The 20,822-nt window shown below is 40.1% G+C and overlaps 1 non-coding gene across 1 annotated transcript; it reads left to right on the forward strand.

The window, feature by feature from the left end:
* Positions 1-19,998: 19,998 nt before the first annotated feature.
* On the forward strand, positions 19,999-20,136 carry LOC114810482. The gene has a single exon (XR_003758181.1). It is a non-coding gene; the product is annotated as a small nucleolar RNA SNORA7 (small nucleolar RNA).
* Positions 20,137-20,822: the final 686 nt, after the last annotated feature.

The raw sequence follows: 20,822 nt of genomic DNA on the forward strand, positions 1-20,822 counted from the left end.
CTTGTTCCTTTTCTTCTTCTTCTCTCTTCACTCTCCACTCAGCTCTCTGGATCTTTTATCTCAACTTCTGTTTTGAAACAAAACCATTCTCTGATATAATAATTCATAAAATGTAAAAAAAAATTAAGGAAAATGTGATATTCCAACCTCCATAAAGAAAGAGAAGCAGAGTGGCCTAGTGGATAGAGCATGGGCCTGCGAGTCATAAGGACCTGGGTTCTGATCCCAACTCCACCACTCACATGCTGTGTGACTTTGGGCAAGACACTTAACTTCTCTGTGCTTCAATAATCTCATCTGTAAAATAGGGATTAAGACTGTGAGCCCTATGTAATAATAATAATAATAATGTTGGTATTTGTTAAGCGTTTACAATGTGCAGAGCACTGTTCTAAGCGCTGGGGTAGACACAGGGAAATCAGGTTGTCCCACGTGGGGCTCACAGTCTTAATCCCCATTTTACAGATGAGGTAACTGAGGCACAGAGAAGTTAAGTGACTTGCCCACTGTGTTCAAACAGATTATCTTGTATCTGGCTCATTGTAAACACTAAACAAATATCATTTAAAAAAAGAAATTCAGTAAGTAAAACACCACATTCACAAAGAAACTCCACCCTTATAACAAAATGCATTGCCTCACATACCACCATATCCTATTGACTATTTTTATTGTGAATTAAGACAGATATTTCAAAAAAGCTGTGTGCTGAAAAGACCAAAGATACTGGCTCAGAATTAAGTGGCAAATCTTAATGTGAATGATTAACCAATGACAATGTTTAGTGCAACTGTTAGAATAATTGATTTGCCTCTCCTCCTCTCTTGTAACCATTCATTCAACACACAAACCTCAAGTCAGAATCACCTACCTTCCTTCCATGTCTAAAATATAGTCATTTTATATTCTGCTGTTAGCCCAAGTCCTATGAAAAACATATGTCAGAGACCTTATCATTTAAGTTGGATAGGAAGAATGAGAGCTCTAAAACTCAAATTAAAAGTCATTGCCCTGGATGTCAGAAATTATTAAAAGATCTGTATTTAGCAAGAAATGAGATCTTTTGAAATCTATGGACTAGCAATAGGAAACTTAGGAATTTGAATGGGTGTCTAAATATTATGATCAGTGAAGAGTTGCTCAAATATAAAGGAAGATTAAGGATTCAGGATGCCCAAAATGAAGAATCGTTATGGGTTGTAGGCTAAGTTACTTTTCCAATCATTCAGTGTGCTCTACTTCCTACCAGATAGCTTGGGGCTATTTTTAACCTGGCCCCAATTATAGTAAGAGTAAGAGAGAAAGTCTCTGAAGATGGATGGTATCTTCAGCATTGCTCAGCAGAAGAACAGAATTGAAAATATAAACTTACTCATGGGAGGAAGTAAAGAAAAATCTATATTTTCCCTGCACTCCTATGACATCACACGTTATGCAAGGCACACTGCAGAATATGATGACATCATAGACTGGGCCAAATGAACACAAGGGCAGAAATGAGAACATGAGAAGGCATGCTGGGGATGAATGTGAGGCAAGACAGAAGCTAGCTAAGGGCAGAGGCTGGGCACCCCTGCTCCTCCCAGACCTCTCACCTCACAGGCCGAGGACAGAAACAACCAGAAAAGAGTCTCTACCTCTCCTACCTGGGCTACCTGAGTCTCAGAGTAAATCTCCCAGGCATTGTAGGTCTCTCTCTCTCTCTGTCTCTCTCTGTCTCTCTGTCTCTCCTCTCTTCCCCTCCTCTCCCCAACCACCTTGCCACCCCCAATGGCTTGGTGGGAGCAAAGGAATGGACTTCAGCTGGGACTAGGGCTCTGTTTTTCCCAGGTGGATGTGAAGACACTGTTTGGGTTAAACATGGACCATATCAGTCTGGGCCACCCCCTCCCACCTGGACTAGAGGCCTATGGGACTCTGGATGACCAAAGTATGGTTTGCTGAGTGTCAGTCTAGTGGGTCTCATAACTACTTCCTCCTCCTTCTTCCACTTAACTCCAGTTAAGTGGGAGGGATTGAAAAGCTGAAATATATTCAGTACCTGAGCAGTTGCAGTTGGCAAGGTGGTAGATGAGAGACCAGGCTGACCCAGACCAGCCTGGAGAGGCATCACACGGCATAAGCCTGAAGTCCTCACACAGTGTTACTGCCCATCCCCATCCCCAGGTATTACTCAGTCCCACAGGTCTGTCTCCCTATGACTCCCTCTTGCATTTCCCACCAGGGTCAGGTGACCTCTGACACAGCACAGAAAACTAAGGTTTGGCCTTTGACATGATTGTACCAGAACACCTATTTTATTATTTGGGTTTTTTTTAATCAGAGCAACATGGCCTAGTGGAAAGAGCATGGGTCTGGGATTCAGAGGACCTGGGTTCTAATTCTGACTCAGCCACCTGCCTGCCTTCTGACCTTGGAGAAGTCATTTAACTTCTCTGTGCCTCAGTTTCTCATCTATAAAATGGTGACTAAATACTTGTTGTCCTCATACTGAGATTTTGATCTTCATTTTTATCTCAATGTACATGTGCCTACCCGTCTCTTAAAACACTGCTTGACACATAGTAAACACTTCACAAAGACCACAGTTATTATTATCAGGATCCATCTCTGTTGAGTTCTGGTGTACTTTGACCATTGATTTTATCTTATCTAAACCTACATTTGGGTTTTGTAGGGCCAAATTTAGCAAGGATGAATCTTCTAGGAAAACACGCCTAAAACACCCCAAAATTCATAATATTCTTAGGGTTTGATTATAAATGCTTTCTTCTTTGGCCTGTACCTGGAAGCAAAAATATATATATCTATGATAAATACTTCAGGCTTAAGTGTTCTTGCAACTAACCACAGGGAAATTCAAGCTCCATTATACCTTTGATGTCAAAAAAGGAAATCCCCATAATCCCTTACTTTTCTAAAAATAAGTGAACAATCAAGCAAAGAAATTGGGCCTCATTAAAAAATAAATTCAGACATCCTGCTACCTTATTTGCATGTGGAAAGCTGCCTATAAAGTGAATTAAAGATAGCAGAGTACTGTAAACAGGCTGGAAGCATTAGTTGACTTAATCCAAGGAAAACAAAAAGAGATTTTTCCCAGAATTAAGAAACAATCTCAGCAGGAGAGATGAATAAAGCAGCTTATTTTAGCCAAGGGACAGAAGCCCAAACTTCAAATATTAATCAATCAATAGTATTTATTGAGAATTGACTCCATGCAGAGCACTGTATTAAGTGCTTGGGGGATCTCTGCCTCAAGGAGTTTACCATCTACCAGAGGAGACGAACATCGAATTAAATTACAGGCAGGAGGAAAGCAAGAGGATATGAATATATGTATATAAACATTACAGGAGGTGGTACCAGGTTGAATGCCTATTTGTTTAAGTGATGGGAAGTGTCCAATTGATAGGAGATGGAAAAATAGGTTAGGAAGGTGAGAGATCAATTAGGAAAGGCATCCTGGAGGAAATATAATTTCAGAAGTGCTTTGAAGATGGAGAGAGTCAACAGAAGACAGGGTGTAATGAAAGATACAAGAAGGAGGGAAAGTAAATGGGTTGAGGTATAATGAGAGTAGAGAAAGAGTAAGTAGGGAGGGGAGAGGGGATTGAGTGCCTTAAGGACAATCAACAAAAGTTTATCCTTGGAAAAAGACTTACAGAATATAATTCCTTGCTTCTCAAACACTATTCTAACTGGGCCAAAAATGATTGCTGGTGAGCTTCATCATCTTTCACTCTTCTCCCAATTCTTCTTTTTGCTATGTTTAGATTCTCATTCATTCATTCACTCAATCATATTTATTGAGCGCTTACTGTATGCAGAGCACTGTACTCAGCACTTGGAAAGTACAATTTGGTAACAGATAGAGACAATCCCTACCCAACAGTCTAGAAGGGGGAGACAGACAACAAAGCAAAACACGTAGGCAGGCATCAATAGCATCAAAATAGATAAATAGAATTATAGATATATACACATCATTAATAGTACAGTGCTCTGCACATAGTAAGCACTGAATAAATACTATTGAATGAATAAAATAAATAGAATAATAAATATGTACAAATATACACAAGTGCTGTGGGGTGGGGAAGGGGGTAGAGCAGAAGGAGGGAGGAGGGGCAATGGAGATGGGAGGAGGAGCAGAGGAAAAGGGGGATCAGTCTGGGAAGGCTTGCTAGAGGAGGTGAGCTCTCAGTAGGGCTGTGAAAGGGGAAAGAGAGCTAGTTTGGTGTGGCAAATGTGAGGAGCGAGGGCATTCCAGGCCAGAGAAGGATGCAGGCCAGGGGTCGACAGTGGGACAGGCAAGAACAAGGCCCAGTGAGGAGGTTAGCGGCTGAGGAGTGGAGTGTATGAGGTGGGCTGTAGAAAACAAGAACGGAGGTGAGATAGGAGGGGGCAAGGTGATGGAAAGCTTTGAAGCCAATAGTGTGGAGTTTTCGCTTTATGCAAAGATTGAGAGACAACCTTTGGAGATTTTTGAGGAGGGGGTGACATGCCCAGAGTGTTTCTGAAGAAAGATAATCTGGGCAGCAGAGTGAAGTATAGACTGAAGTGGGGAGGGACAGGAGTGTGAGAGATCAGAAGTGAGGCTGATGTGGTAATCCAGTCAGGATATGATAAGAGATTGTAGCAACAAGGTAGCGATTTGGATGGAAAGGAAAAGGTGGATCTTGGAGATATTGTGAAGATGAGACAGGCAGCTTTTGGTGATGGATTGAATGTGTGGGGTGAATGAGAGAATGGACTCAAGAATGACACCAAGGTTGCAAGCTTTTGAGATGGGAAGGATGGTAGTGCCATCCACAGTGACAGGAAACTCAGGGAGAGGACAGGGTTTGGGAGGGAAGATAAAGAGCTCAATCTTGGACATGTTGAGCTTTAGGTGGCGGGCAGGCATCCAGGTGGACATGTCTTGAAGGGAGGAGGAGATATGAGCCTGGAGGGAGGGAGGGAGAGAAAACAGGGGATGAGATGTAGATTTGGGTGTCATAGGCATAGAGATGATAGTTGAAGCTATGGGAGTGAAGGTATTTGTTAAGCACTTACTATGTGCCAAGCACTGTTCTAAGCGCTGGGGGGATACAAGGTTATCTGGTTGTCCCAGGTGGGCCTCACAGTCAATCCCCATTTTACAGATCAGATAACTGAGGTACAGAGAAGTTAAGTGACTTGCCCAAAATCATACAGCTGCCAGGGGAAGAGCAGGGATTAGAACCCATGACCTCAGACTCCCAGGCCCATGCTCATTCCGCTAAGCCACGCTGCTTCTTCTTTCCTCCTGGAACACCCTCCCATTCCAGGTTCACCTTCTGCCTCCAAAGGCCTCCTAAAAAGCCATCTCGTTCTGAAGGTTTCCACAGGATTTCTCCCCTTCTCCCCAGGCATATGATCCCATCATCCCCCGTGCATGTTTCAGCACTTAGTATGGTTAAAAGGCTCAGTACAATGCTCTGCATATTGTAAGCACTCAATAAAATGGGAATTCAATACTTGTTCTCCCTCCTACTTAAACTGTGAGCCCCATGTGGGACCAGGGACTGTGTCTGACCTGATAAACTGGTCTATCCCAGAGCTTGGAACACTTAGTAAGCCCTTAAATACCATAACCTTAATTAATATCATTGATATACTGTTCCACCTGTTAATTCTTTTATTTCTATTTATTGTGCCAATTAAGTATGTCCCACACTTACAACTGTATATGGTATTCGGGTCTGCTACCTCCTCATTAGATTGGAATTTTTTATGGTATTTGTTAGAAACTTACTATGTGCCAGGCATTGCGCTAAACACTGGGGTAGATATAAGGTAATCAGATTGGACAAAATCCATGTTCCACATGGGGCTCGTAGGCTCTTAATCCTCATTTATAAACTGAGGCACAGAGAAGTGAAGTGACTTTCTCGAGGTCACACAGTGGACAAGTGGCAGAACTGGGATTAGAACCCAGGTCCTTCTGACTCCCAGGCCTGTACTCTATCCAGCAGACCACACTGGTTCCCGTCAGGACAAGGATTATGTCTTTTGCTTTATATGTTTCTATGTTTCTTCTTGTATATTCAAATAATACAGTACTCTGCACCTAGTAGGTGCTCAATAAAAGCCATTGATAGTGTTGAATTGAGTTCTCTTAAGTAATAAGTAGAGTAAGTGGCAAGAGAGAGAAGAAAGCAATTAAAAAACACCATCAACCAGCAGAGCAATAATATTTTAACTTGAAATTTGTCTGAGAAAAGACAACAAAATTTTAAGGAGGCATGAAAATAATTTTACATATCTAGGTATTATTGTCTTAGGCAAAATCCTCAGGGATTCCAGTGTTTCTAAAAAGAGCACTCGAAATTAAGTGAGGCCTATTTAACACTCATAGTCATGCTGCCTGGCAGTAAGAGTTTTTGGGTTTTGACTCCAGATGTAAGTTCACTTCAAAAAATAATAATTGAAGAACCACTGGTGATGAGAGACTATAATTAGGAGTAATGGCGTAAATGAAGAAAACAAAAATAACAAGCTTATAATAAGGTTTCAGGGTGAGGTATTCAAACTTAATTGTTATTTTAAATATGTCAGATGTCCAGATGTTAAACAAATGAGTACTGTTGTATGCAAATGTGCACAAAATGAATGCCTTCATAATTCTTTCCATCAGCAGGAACATACACTCACACTGGGGCCACACTGTGCCAAATATCATTTTGAACATCCCATGTTTGACTCTTGTTTTTCATTATGTAAAATTCATTTTGGACTGTGAATAGATAATCATTTCCCACTCCTCATAACTTAGTAAGAGGAATGGAAAATTCCCTGAAAAGACTAGTCTCTTCAGCATATTAGATTTGCATATGTAGTGATCCATTTCAGAGTTGAAGCATCAAGAAGCCCTGGGAGGCTAATTTATCCAATAGAATGTTATAATCAACCGTATCAAATGCATTGCTCAGATCCACAGAGACTGCAGGAGTGAAAAAACGGTATTCATACACATTTTTATGTCTCCCACATCAGTGCAAAGGCACCGCTAATATAGTCATTCAGTGTACTACAGTAAACGTTGGCAAATACATGAACTGATGATGCACTGCTTTGATGCTATTGGAGTCTTTCTGGAAGCAAATCATTCTGAGGTCTTTTTTAGTCATTATTTTTCATTAAAGGAACTGTTGGTGTTATCCAAAAGTTAATAGTGGGAATATGTCTGTCTGACAAAACAAATATAGCTGTAGCTTTACAATTATTAATGCCAGTAAAAATTTGAGATACACTGAATGGCTATCTTACATAATATTTATAACTCACACAAAGGAAGAGAAATAGGCTGTTGGTCTCCTTCCTTAGAATACAAAAAACTCTCACATTACTTTCCCTTGCCTGTAACTAAACAAATTGTATTATGGTAACTAAATGGAACTTTGCAAAATGTAGAACATAAAAATAGAAATGATGGGACCAAAAACAGCAGAGTGAAAAAACACACCCAGCTTGGAATAGTTTTGTGGGTTTATGCATAAATACAATATTTTTCCTTAAATCACACTGTGACAGCAAGCACATGGTAGTGGTTCGTGTAACCCTTATATCACCCTGATCCTTTTAGATCTTTTCAAATTATCTTCTGGGGACAAAAACAAATCTTGCCAGTGGTCTAAGCCCTGAAATGTGGAAGTGTAAATGTAGTACTGCACATCTAGATTATGACTGATTAGTCATTGCTAGCAAACACTGATGGGCCATCCTATTACAAGGCCATGTGGGATGTTTAGGGGATGATAATCCTATGACTGTCCAAAGTGGAACTGCAAAGCTTCCTGAGCTAGTTTCTGTGGCAACAGTAAACCTGGCCCGCAGAATGATTTAATGCATGCTGATGCAAAAATGATCAGTCTCAATGTCTTTCTTTCGGTAACCATGGAGCCAAACCACAACCGTGTAACTCCTTGTTGCCGGTTTTAACAGTATTCTCCATCCTATTTCTTTAAGTAAGTTCATTTATTTTTCTCTCTCTTACTTTTAAACTCCCAGTTTCATCTTTTCAGTGTTTCCAATGCAGGAAAAAGCTGTTTCCAGAGTTAAAACAAAAGACTCTTCAAGTGCAGGAAAAAGCTGTTTCCAGAGTTAAAACAAAAGACTCTTCAAGATGGATAAGTAGCCTTTGTTTGGCCTGTGAGCCCCTTGAGTTTTCAGAAATCTTAAATGGAAAAACAAATGTATAAGAGATTAGCTACAAATATTTAAATACATTTATATGAACAACCTGCGTGCTAAGGGGTCTGACAGGATGGCATGACAGGAAGGAAGAGGATTAGTTGAGGAATGCTTCTTGGGGCAGTGGAAGTTTTAGAAAGGATTTTAAAATGGAGGAAAATATAGTTTGGCTGATTTGAGATATGTATGAGTTCCAAGACCGGGAAAAGCAATGGGTCAGAGTGAGATGCAGTCATCTGATGATATATCAACCTGAACTAGGGGAACTATACACATCCCAAATTTCACATTGGCAGCACAGAGTTAACTTCTGTTCTTTAGGCAGCATACTGATCACAGACACAATAGACATGGAGGTAGAAAACCAAATCAAGGTCGCCTCATCTTTCTGGAGATTGTCATTCAATTAGCAGCACTGTGAGATCAGCCTTCAGCTCAAACTACAGATGTAAGACCCAGACTCCACCCAGATTCCACATGGGGCTACTTCAATAGTGGCATCAAAATCATTTATGGGTTACACTCGAAATCAAATGGCAAGACAATCAATCAATCAAGTGTAGTTATTGAGTGCTTACTTTGTGTAGAGAACTGTACTCAGCGCTTGGGAGAATACAGTGTAACACAGTTATACTGTAACAATCCCACCCACAATGAGCTTACAGTCTAGCGGAGGATAAAGTCATTATATTAATAAATAAATTTCAGATACATACATAAGTGCTGAGGAGCTGAAGGAGGGGTGTCATCCAAGTGCAAGGACAACACAAAAGGAAGCGAGAGAAGAGGAAATGATGGCCTAGCTGTGAAAGGCCTCTAGGAGGAGATGTGTTTTTAATAAGGTTTTGAAGGTGGGGAGACTGATTGCCTGTTGTACGTGAAGAGGGAGACTTTTCCAGGCCAGAGGCAGAATGTGGGTGAGGGGTTGGCAAAATAAATGAGACTGAGGTACAGTGAATAGACAAGATTACAAACAATTAAATGCTAAAACATATTCAAGGTTCTGGACTGAGGGCTCTTTGTGAGCAGGGAACCTTTCTATCAACTCTAATATTGTAATCTCCCAAGTAATTAGTACAGTTTCTGTACACAGTAAGCACTCAATGAATACGATTGATTGAGGTCTACTAGCATCAAAACTATCCTTCACCTCGACACAGCTATAATGGGTGGATCAAACGAGGAGAATAAATGACAAAGAATACCCAAAAAAACTGCTTTATAGACAGTTGACAATGAGACATTAGATGCAAGAAGGACAGTGGAAACATTTTTAAGAATGCAGTCAGAGTCGCATACAATGCAGCAAACCTACTTAAAACCTGGAGTCAATTTCCAAAGATAGATCAGCATAAAGCATTGCTATCAAGAAAGGAATTGCTCTTTTGAGTCAAAACTTGTAAGGAATGAGAGACATGGAAATAAAGAGAAAGGGCTGGAAGCATAAAACATGACGACACAAAGAGGAATACCATTTTTCTGTGCATGATGGTACCACATGGATTTCTCATTGGCCTTTCAATAATACATGGATTTAGGTTAATTTAGCCTCCAGTAATGTCTTCCTCTAGTGTGTAGCTATTCATTATTATTTTTATTATGGTATTTGTTAAGTGTTTACTGTGTCAAGCACTATTCTAAGCACTGGGGTAGATAGAAATCAATTAGTCGGACAGTCCCTGCCCAACATGGGGCTCACAGATTTCCCTAAACTCACACTTCAGGTATTGGCAGAGCCAGGATTAGAACCCAGGTCCTCTGACTTCCAGGCCAGTAATATTTCCCCTAGGCCTTATTGCTTCTCTGGATTTTAGTCAGCAGATTCACTTGGTAGAAGTGAAGAGTACAACAGGCACAGAAGAGAAGAGTCAATAAAAAAGACACAACTGGTGGTGGCAGTAATTATGGTGAAGAGAATGGGGCAGATTTGTTACATATTCTAGAAGAATTGGAAGGATTTAGAGCCAGACTGCTTTTAGGAGGTGAATGAAAAAGAGGAGTCAGTAATGATTTCAAAGTTGTGAATTTCAGAAACTTTCAGGGAGGATGGTAGAAAGTTAGAAAGAGGATAAAAGACAACAGAGAACATAAGGAATTCATTTTCAGATACACTGGATTGGTAGATCACACAGATGATTTACCTGATTCTTTTATGGAACCTGAAACAGCACAGGACTTCCCATTATTAATTTTTCTTTTACAGTACACAGATTTTGGCCACAGAATTCACAGAGCAGTTGGTTAAACACCCTTAAAACAATCTGGCTCTTTAAAGGGGAAAGTGTCTTTGGCAGCTGCATTCTTCAGCATCTTGCTTGGCCAGAATCTTCAATTAACACAGCTAAATGCCTTGTAGTATTAGCCCAGGCCAGCAGGAGCAAATTAACAAAGAGATAAAGCCAGAGAGTTTGATGGAACTGAGGACTATCTAAGCTCCTGGCATTAATAGAAGAGTAACCAGAGTTAAATAAATTATGTGCATCCTTTGTGAATTTCACCAGTCCAACTCAAGAATAGTAATGGGAAGCTGTTGTACCACGGATCTATGTTGATCAATCACGTTGGGCTTTACAAGAGAAAAGTATTTGATACACTGATGCCAGACACCTGACCCAAAATGATTTACAATTGATTCATTACTTATAGCAATTTTGATATTTATTAGGCATTTACTATAGCCAATCATTATGTTAAGTGCCCGGGATGAAAAAAATACTATCAGATCAGACACAATTCATTTTCTACACAGGATTCACAGTCTACAGGGAACAGGCATTTACTTCCAATTATAACGGATGAGGATATTGAGACAAAGAGAAGGTAAGTGATTTTCCTAAGGTCACACAGAAGCCAAGTGGGAGCTATGATTAGAATCTGGGTATCCTGACTCCTAGTCCTTTGCTCTTTTTATTAGGCCTTGCTGAAAAATTCAATATAACAATGATGTCAGTGAGGAGTTTCTGTTTGATGCAGAGGAGGATGGGCAACCACTGGAGGTTCTTGAAGAGTAGGAGGACTGAACAAATTTTTAGAAAAATGATCTGGGAAGCACAGTGAAGTATGGACTGAAATGGGGAGAGACAGAAGGCAGAGAGGTGAGTGAGGAAGCTGATGCAGTTGTCAAGATGGGATATAAGTGCTTGGATCAGCAGAGTAGCAGTTTGGATGGAGAGGAAAGGGTAGATTTTTAAACAATGTGGTGAAGAAGAAACCAGAAGGATTTGATGATTCTTTGTAGGAAGAAGTCAAGTAGGTTAGAAAGCAGAAGTCTATACAGTTTAGCATGGGTGAATTAGTAAGAGCATGATAAAACAAAAATTAAAATTTTCTGGCACTGTGGGAAAGATTACAGTTTCAGTTCCTCCAAAATGCATTCCCTTCTCCTGTGCCTTGCAATGAGCCAGGAAGTGAAAATGGTAAGTTTGTGAGGCATTCTTGGTGTCACCCTGAGCCATCCTAAGATGTCATAAAGTAATTAAAACATATTGACCTCTTTTTTATCAAAAAAATGAATCCAGATAAGCATTGACTAAATAATAAAAATGGGATAATACAAATGAAAAAATATATATATACAGAAGCAATTAAATGCAGTGATGATTCAAATATGAAAATAATTTTTAAAATTATCAAATGGAAAAAAAATTCCTTCAGTTGCTTCAATACCCAGGGAATAATGGTGAGTTTGTGTTATTTTATATAATACTGTTTATGGACATCTCTGTGTCTTTGTTGATAGGGTTGGGGCAAAGCTCCGGAGCAGCGGGTCCTCTCATCAGGGACTGGAGAGGCCAATGAGGGACCAGAGAGAGAGTGATGGGAGAAAATAATCAGAACCAGACGGAGGGTAAAAGCAAAAGCCTCCAGACCGTGGAGAGGAGGGGGTGCTCGCTCGCCTCCGCAGAGGTACGTTTAGCCAAAAGCCCCCAAGATCCCAGCCATCAGGGTCCTTTTTAATGAGCCATGCCAACAGGATATTGCCCCGAATGTCCAACCGCAAAAAAGACACCAACAGTTCGCTTATGAATGGCCAAGCAGAGCAGGTTCGCCTCCCTTCCTAGCAGTATCTCGAGGATGTGGTCTCGTGATCTTCTGGGTGAATAGGAAGTGTAGTCAAAGTGGCCTAGAAACAGAGCTAGTGAGCCTCAAGCAGTTCCTCTTCTTGCTGAGCTGTGCAGTCAGTGTCCCCTTACCTGTGTCGCACTTCTAGGTACAGCCAGGTTAAATTCTCAAAATCCGTTTCTTGCGGAATCAGCAAAGAACAGTTCAGCATTTATACCTAGATTATTTGCAGCAATACTTATGGTAGTTACAAATATTCTAAATTTGTAAGGCTTCCAATGTGTTCTACATGGATCTCTAGGTCACGTATGGGGATTAAATTCTTAACCAAATCTACATTAAGAAAACCTCCCTGCAAGCATGTGCACAACAACTTCTTCTGGCATTTCATCATATTCTACCTATATAAACATCAAAAGAATTCTCACATTCTCTTCAAAACAAGTACACTTTATAGGGGAACTTAGTATATCTAAGCAAATGTACTAGGACATAACTCAAACACAACTACTGTAAAACATATGTACACTCTAATGTTTCTCAGATCTCTCTAAAAAAATTTTAAAAGTATGTCTATCATATGGAAAGGATTATCATGATGAAATTTGTCCTGAAATCTATAAGGTTTGGAAGATCCTTGCAAAGATTGATTGAGTGAAAGTCTGACCACTACGGTGGTAAACCAAATCAGCCAGAAGCAGGGGAATACTGACTGCAACTGAAGAATCACATAGAGAATCTTAGTGATGGGTAGACCCAGTAGGAATCCAGACTGTGAGTTTGTTGTGGGCAGGGAATGTGTGTAATATTATATTGTACTCTCCCAAGCACTTATTACTATTCTTTGCACACAGTAAGTGCTCAATAAATACAAGGAATAATAATAATAATGATTAAAAAATCTGGTTGATATGGACAACAGACCACTGTAGCTATTGCTACAGAGAAAAGAGCACTGACCTGGGAGTTAGATGACAGGAGTTCTAAATCCAGCTCTATCAATCGCTTGCTGTGTGACCTTGGGCAAGTCACTTAACTTTTCTGTAACTTCGTTTCCTCAACTGTAAAATTGAGGTTAAATCCTATTGTCAGCCCCAATTTGTTACAGAGATTATGTCCAACCTGATTAAGTTGTATCTATCCCAGTGCTTAGAACAGTGCTTGACACATAGTAAGTGCTAACAAATACACAGTAATAATAAAAATAATAACCACATGCAGATCTCTGTGGGGTCCAATGGTCCAACGTTAGCACAGTGCTGCAGTCACTTTGGTTGCACATGGGATTTTTATATAAAACCTTTGTGTGTCACATAACGTTTCTCATAAGGCTCTTTACACTTGACTGTCTATTTGCCTGTTGCCTCCACTATCCTGGGGGGAACATGACTATCAGGGATGAAAAAGATGCTGTCAAACTCTGCAAATGATTGGCTAAGTAACTTCCCTAATGCCAAAGTTATAACTTCCACCCTTTTCTCAAGAAACCAAGGAATGTTCTTGTTGTCCCAACCCTGTATGAGCATCTATGGTGTCACCCACAATCCCATCCTCTCCACCATCAGCATTTTGTGTAGCTTTCTGCGTTCTGAAGTAGGTCCCCACTGCACACCTAGTTTCCTCCACCACCCTTACCCACCCAGTCTATCAGTGAAACCCTCCATTCCTAATCTACTAACTACATTAGCTCCTCCACAGTTCCAATCGGATGATTCCTCCATCCCTGCAGCTCTCGTCACCCTAAGCTCCTCTGTCACATCACCCAACTCCATGACTGCTAAGTCAATGGGCTGGTGTTGAAGATAGATGGAACAGGGCAGGAGGAGAGTCTGCAGCATGGCAGTGAAGAGAAAACATAGGAAGATGGAGATAGAGACTCAAATCTTCCTTAACGAGCTTTCTTCTCTTCCATGTTACTTCATTCTCCTCCATCAGCATCTGCTATCCCCATGACCCAGATGTGCTAGACTTTGCCTCTCCCAGGTTTGTGGTACCAGGGCTGATGACTGCTGGATGAGAAAGTAGTTGAGGTGAGAGTAGTAGCAGCAGGTGGGAAGTCCCCCAAATTGGAGCCAAAAAGTTTAAGAAAGTTACAAAATTAGATATAGAAGGGAGGAGTGAGCATGGTGGGGGGAAAGAGAGCTATCGGGGATATGAGGATGGTACAGGAATCCTGCGGAAATGGGGACAACTAGGATAGGAAAGACAGGGCAGAGCTACTTTCTGAGCAAATCTGATGAATTGGAAACAAAATCAATCTTAGGAGAAGCAGTGTGGCCTAATGGATAGAGCGCAGGTCTGGGATCAGAAGGACTTGAGTTTTAATCCCAGGTCCACCACTTGTCCGCTGTGTGACTTTACACAACAAATCATGTCACTTCTCTGTACCTCAGTTACTACATCTGTAAAATGTGAATTAAGATTGTGAGTCTGATGCAGAATGGGAACTTTGTCCAACTTGATAAACTCATATCTATCCCAGTACTTATTACAGTGCCTGGCACATAGTAAATAACTAACAAATACCATAAAACAAAATATCATGTTGCAAATTGATTGCATCCTGGTAAATTCTTGAACCCAAAATGTAGACTAGGATCACCCACTGTTAACTAAAGGAGACTCCACCAGGGTTGAATGCATAGATTCACAAGTATAATTGTTCATTAGCTAATGATATAAACCCACAAGGCTGTGCTTTCATCATTCTGCTTTATACACCATGTTTATACCATCAAATATGACTTGCCAGAGTGGATATTTGCAGTATTACTCTAAAGCAGATGGAGTTGATTTTAGCTTTGCAAAGACATTTTTTCCAAGCTTTATAAAGCAAATCATTCAAAGAACTCAGCTATATAAATTTGATGCTTCTATCAGAACATTTTCTCATTCCCCAATTCCCTTCTTTGTGTTTTTTCCCTGAATCCTGGGGAGAGCAAACCTGTTCTCTTGTTATTTCCAGAAAGTCCAGTAGGATTGCCAGAAATCTCATGGGAAAGAAAAACAGCTCTCAGCCCAGTTTGTCTCCAAGGTTTGGATGAATTTCAGATTAACATTCACACTTCTCCAAACCCAGCTTGAGCACTAAAACCCTCCAGGTTCACCTCCCAGGAGTGTCATGTAGTATAATGCCTGAGGCTGCTTCCCAGATCAGTTTGATATAAATTATCTGGAAATCTTAATCTTGTCTAAATTGGGACCAATCTGTTCTTTGTAGAAATGAAATCTAATGAGGCAGATTGAGGTTACTAATCCATATCTCAAGATTTCCCATATGCCTCCACTCTTCTAAAACCATTTTTGTTGTTGTTTAAGGGGTGTTTTTGTCCCTTAAAATGGCTATATGCTTGATATCCTGGGTAGCTCTTTAGGAACGCCATCTGGGTCAGCAAATGTGGATTATGCCCATGCATCAGTTGGCGGGTTTGTGTTCATGATCCATTGGGAGCCAGATTTATTAGCACAAGTAAACCCTGATGAGGGTCTACTTATGCAGGGCACTGGCACCTTAACACTGGATTAGGCCCTTTCTCATACGTTTAGTTGGTTTGTTCAGCAGAGAATAAGCCTGCCCTCCCTGATTCTAGCTCATACTGGACTATTACCCATTTGGCTCCCTCTGCAATCAATGGCAACACGAAAACCTGCAATCTGTTCCACTGAGCCAATCCCCAATCCATGCATTTTTTATAGCTCCCTCCATCACTGGCCTGCTTTTATTTTTCTTTTCTGGTCTAATTTAATTTTTTAACAATAATTGATAAAAATGTTATTAAGTGCTTACTGTATGCCAAGCATTGTACTGGATTCAGGATAATCAAGTAAGTAGGAGGGAGAAGTGATATTGAATCCCCATTTTGCAGATGAGGGACCTGAGGCACAGAGAAGTTAATTGACTTTCCCAAGACCATCATCAGTGGAATTTACCAAGTGCTTGCTTTGTGCAGAGCACAGTACTAAGATCATACAGCAGGTAAGTGCTGAGGCTAGGATTCAAATACCGGGCCTCTGACTTCCAAGCCCATGCTCTTTTCTCTATACTGCCATGCTTCTCTACTTTTCAGGGTAAATTGGCAGCAAATATTTGCAGAGTTGAAGGACTTTACATTCTAACCTCAGTGAGGGCATTGGTTCTTTGAACAATAGGTACGAAACTCTTCCCCAACCCATTTCTCTCCTGTCTCAATGGAGCCACTCTCATGACCTATCTTATAATAATAATAATAATGTTGGTTTTTGTTAAGCGCTTATTATGTGCCAAGCACTGTTCTAAGCACTGGGGTAGACACAGGGGAATCAAGTTGTCCCACGTGGGGCTCACAGTCTTAATCCCCATTTTACAGATGAGGGAACTGAGGCACAGAGAAGTTAAGTGACTTGCCCACAGTCACACAGCTGACAAGTGGCAGAGCTGGGATTCGAACTCATGAGCCCTGACTCCAAAGCCCGTGCTCTTTCCACTGAGCCACACTGCTTCTCATATAAAGCAATAAATCAAGCAATAAATAAATAAAGCAAGCAATCTTATAAAGCAATACACCATGACCAACGGGCTTTTTTTGTGTGTGATTCTTTAAGCTCTAGGAATCAAGAAGTCATCTTAAAATAGCAACCTAAGCATTTAGAAAGTACTCTAAATTAATGGCACTAATGTTGGTAATCCCCAGTGGGAAGGTCCGGAGACCACAGTGTAGATCACTAGAAAGACAGAGCCACACCTCTTTAAATCCCTACTGTGTTCTGTGCTGACTGCAGAATCACACAGCCAACTGTAATCAATCACAAAGATGTCTCCAGTAGCTGACCTAGATCCACCCCCTCCTGAATAATTTTATAGGAGTGGATCCAATCTGGCTGCTGAGTAAATACATGCCATGGTTTGCAGGTGTCCAAATCATTCTAAATTCAGAATCTGGCACAGTTGGTAGCTTTAGGCCTGCTGTTTTATACTCAGAGAATTATGTTTGAGTGTGTTTGTGTGAATATTAGAGGTTATGGCTACGTCTGTGTATAGCTGTCTACGTGTAGTACTGAGGTGTGTGTGTGACTCTCTGATAATGGGTGGGGTGTTGATGGGGGTGAATATTTTTCTCAAAAAATAAATAAATATTGAGCACTTATTGAACACTTACTATGTGCAGAGCACTGTACTAAGCGCTTGGAATGTACAAATTGGCAACATATAGAAACAGTCCCTGCCCACTGACGGGCTATAGATAAGGTAACAGGCTCAGAGAAGGGAAGTGACTTGCCCAAGGTCACACAGTAGACAAGTGGCAGAGCTGGGATTAGAGCCCATGACCCATTGCACCATTCTGCTTGTGTTGGCAATTTCCTATCACTGATTTTTAATTCAAAGTTCAAGGACTATATTTGACTTTCAAGTAGGATAATGGTACAAAAATACCTTTTCAACATCTGCTGAGTTCCAGGACCTAGTTGGGACAATCCTAGTTTGCCATGATGAAATGGTTCAAGAAAATGTTTGTGACCTCAGTGGCCAGTTGAAGTCTCATATTCAAAAAAATATAGTGGGCAACACCACTGTTCAGCTGAATTGTAGTTTGTTCTGAAAAAGAATGCTAATTTAGGAATTCAGGTTAAAATACCTACCCGGTTTTATCAAGCCGTTCTAATGACTTGAGAAGAAGAAAAAGAAAAATCTGCTGAATAAGTTACACTTTTCTCCTAATCAAGGATGACAGAGTTTTAACTTTTTAACATGAAATATTTCCTGGTAATATTTAGTAATAATAGTACATATTAAGCATTTATTTGTGTAGAACACTATACTAAGTGCTGGGAAAGCATATACAGATGGGAATTAAGAGGCAGACCTTGTCTCTCAAGGTGCTCACAATCTATGAGCAATCTTGGAAAACTCATTCTCCAATAGCTTCAACTACCTTCTCTTCATTATGATTCCCAAATTTACATCTTCAGCCCTGATCTGTCTCATCTGCAGTCTCACAATTCCTCTATCTTCAGGACGTCTCTCTTTGGATACCCCCTGACACCTCAAATTTAATATATACAAAATAGAGCTGTCTTCCCACCCAAATCCTATCCTCCCCATGACTTTCCTCTCACTGTAGACAGCATCACCACCCTCCCTGACTCACAAGCCTTGGTGTAAACTTAGATTCATCTCTCATTTCAATCCACATATTCAGTTTGTTAACAAATCCTTTCAGTTTAACCCTCACATTACTAAAATCCATCCTTTCCCTTCCATACAAACTTACCACGTTAATCCAAGAATTTTTCTTACTCTGTCATGATTTATGAATTTATCTTACCCCATCAGCTTCTTTGCTGACCTCCCTGCATCCTGTCTCTCCCCACTCCAGTCCATATTTCACTCCCTTTCTACAGAAACATTCAGGTCATGTCACCCCACCTCCTTGAAAATCTCCAGTGGTTGTCTATCCACCTCTGTATCAAACAAAAACTCCTTACCATGGGCTTTAAAACACTCCATCACCTTTCCCCCTCCTACTTTACCTCACTTCTTTCCTTCTACAACACAGTCCACACACTTCTCCTCTGGTACTAACTTCTCACTGTGCCTCGAGCTCACCTGTCTCACTGCTGATCTCTGGCCTATGTCCTACCTCTGGCCTGGAATGCCCACCCTCCTCAAATCTGTCAGTTATTCTCTCTACTTTCAAAGCTTTACTGAAGGCACATCTCCTCCAAGAGGCCTTCTCAGACTAAGGGCCACTTTTCCTCATCTCCCACTCCCTTCTACATAGCCCTGACTTATGCTCTTTGCTCTCTCTCCTCTCCCCACCCCACAGCACTTATGTATATATCTGTAATTTTATTTATTTATATCGATGTCTGTTTATTTGTACTGATGTCTGTCTCCCTAGACTGTGAGATCACTGTGGGCAGGGATTCTCTCTATTGCTATATTGTACTTTCCCAAATGCTTAGTACATTGCTCTGCACACAGTAAATGTTTAAAAATATGATTGAATAAATGAATTAAACCCCCAGTCACATTTTTCCAGAAAGGACAAAATTGCTCTATTATTTATAAATCAATGGTATTTATTGAATTCTTACTGGGTGCAGAGCACTGTATTAAATGCCTAGCATTAAATACTTGAATGCTTGAATGTGGCTCCTTAAAATATGCTTCCCAAATTCTAATGTCTTTTTCTGATGAAGTTCTAATGATATTGTAAGATAATCTTTCCCAGACTGTGATTCTAACAAAACACTATATTCTTCAATCTTATCTTCTCAGAAGTAAGATCTCCAAACAAGCCAATGAATTTGGCTTAAACTCATGATAAGACCAATATATCCTTATCAACTTACCTTAGTTTAAGCAAAAATGAATAATTACTATTTCTTATTTCACAGTTTTTCTGTCCTTATCTATGCATTTGATCTCCATTTAAAAGGCATTACTTCATTAATTTGTAATATCATAGAGGGAAAACACTGTGATATTGCCTTTTTATTAAGTTAATTTTTTCCATTAACTTTTTTAACATGATTTTTTCTGTAGATAGTCACTACCTATGTTAGCTATATACAACAGAGGTGCATGTACTTTGTCATAACCCTATACCATAATTTAAATATCCATGCCTAGGCAAACTGTCATTTGAAGAATCATGAAATTCATGTTTCCCTGTGTTTGAAAAGATTTGAACTCTGATATTAGCAGTTATACTAATAAACTGACCTAATTTTAACCTGCCCCTCTCAGGGTTGCACCTAGAGAGTTTCCAGCACTCTACCAGTCTCAATTATAGGAGAAAGAGTCAAGCAAAGGAATACCCATTCCATTCCTAACTTGGGCAGTAGCTAGCGAGTGGAAGGCAATCTGCTACAAGTCAAAACTCATCTGTGTTGGGCAGCAGTGATAGGGGAGAGTTGAGGGCAGAAACTCAAGTTTACTCTGTGGGAGGAGGCATTGGTAAACCACTTGTATATTTTTACCAAAAAAACTCTACAGATACACTACCAGAACGACTATAGATGGAGGTGGGACGTTCTAGAAGAGATATAAACATGGTGTCGCTATGGGTCGGAGACAACACGACAGCGTAAGGTAAAACAATTTTCACCCAGAAATACACTTATATTTAAAAGTAATAGTTATGCTTTAGATCATAAGCTATGCATAATATCTTTAATAATGCCTGATTGTGTTTAATAGCACCAATATAAACATAAGCCTGCAACTGCAATTGCGATTAGCCTAAATAAGAATCAGCTATAGGCAGTGTATGATCTCAGACAGCTATTTTAACAATATATTATAGCTACTAGTGTGACTATCAGATTTTCTAGTTCTAGGAACATAAAATGCTAGATTTTTCTTAAATAGCACAAGACTAATGTTATTTTATCATTTCCTCACAGCTTTTTAATTTCTTCTAAAAATAGGATCGCTGTTCTGTCTCCTATTTGCACCATCAGGGAGTGTGATCTGTAAGTAAAACAGTAACTTTCGATTTATGACAAATACTGTTGTTGATCAATTCAATATTTTTGGCTAAAGCGGAAATCTGAATAAA

The sequence above is a fragment of the Ornithorhynchus anatinus genome, chromosome 3 (genome assembly GCF_004115215.2).
Source record: "Ornithorhynchus anatinus isolate Pmale09 chromosome 3, mOrnAna1.pri.v4, whole genome shotgun sequence".
Taxonomy (NCBI): Eukaryota; Metazoa; Chordata; class Mammalia; order Monotremata; family Ornithorhynchidae; genus Ornithorhynchus; species Ornithorhynchus anatinus.